The sequence below is a fragment of the Aplysia californica genome, unplaced genomic scaffold (assembly GCF_000002075.1).
Source record: "Aplysia californica isolate F4 #8 unplaced genomic scaffold, AplCal3.0 scaffold00696, whole genome shotgun sequence".
Taxonomy (NCBI): domain Eukaryota; kingdom Metazoa; phylum Mollusca; class Gastropoda; order Aplysiida; family Aplysiidae; genus Aplysia; species Aplysia californica.
Genome location: NW_004797966.1, coordinates 290,370 through 291,541, shown reverse-complemented (window position 1 = coordinate 291,541; position 1,172 = coordinate 290,370).

Genomic DNA, 1,172 nt, shown 5'->3' with positions numbered 1-1,172 from the left:
CAGACAGACAGACAGACAGACAGACAGACAGACAGACAGACAGACAGACAGACAGACAGACAGACAGACAGACAGACAGAGACTGATACAGCGAGACAGACAGAGAAATAGACAAACAGAGACAGAGAGAGAGAGAGACACAGAGAGAGAGAGACAGAGAGACAGAGAGACAGAGAGACAGAGAGACAGACAGAGATAGAAAGAGAGAGGGGGAGAGACAGAGAGAGACAGAGAGAGAGAGAGAGACAGAGAGAGAGAGAGACAGAGAGAGAGAGAGAGCGTGCGCCAATCATGCACTCCATTCTTTTTGTCTCCATGCACATGTGTAGCAGCATTAATCCTCTCTGCCCACACAAGCACAAGACACCAATGTTTTACACACGCACGCGCGAGCACACACAACCCGAAGCCAGGTCCACAAGCTCATCCGAGTTTTGATTTGCTTTGTTTTTATTTCATTTTGTTTCTCTCTCTCTCTCTCTCTCTCTCTCTCTCTCTCTCTCTCTCTCCAGAACCCAAACATGCGTGTGAGTCCTCAGATAATGCCCTTGTGTCTGCGCAAGAATGAGGGTCAGTCTTGGATCGAGTGCTTCGTTTAGTTTCAGTAAGAGCTTTTCGGCACTTGCTGAACAATTGGGTCATATAAGATAATAAGTGCCGAAGATAAGAGGTGATACTAGGGAGTAACATACCAAAAAAAAAGAGAAGGAGAAGAACTAATCACAACAGCTGGTTGATACGAAATAAAGAGAAAGCCCCCACCCGAGCACCCGTCAACCTCCCAGGGACCGGATGCATGACTGGAACAAGATGGGACGTCACTACTGCACACATTATACAAAAATTAATTTTAAGAAACTAATATTTTAAAGCACGAATGTTGCAACTTGTAACTTGTCAGGTCAGTGTTGAACTTTACAGGACCAAACGGAAGAGAAAGTAGCTTGAAATGAAGGTTGGAATCGCTTTGTGGGTTTACAGATTCCCGGGACACTCCCTTGAGGTATAAGTGGCTGACAAACATTGGTTTTAGTAATAGAGTTTTTACGGCGCTCGCAACTGCATAAGATCGTATTTTATGAGTGCCAAGGGGTGGATGTCAACAGAGAAGTCCTTGCAGGAAACCAGGCTTACTCTGCTCACCTCTCTAGCTTCAACAGCACAAAGTCTGC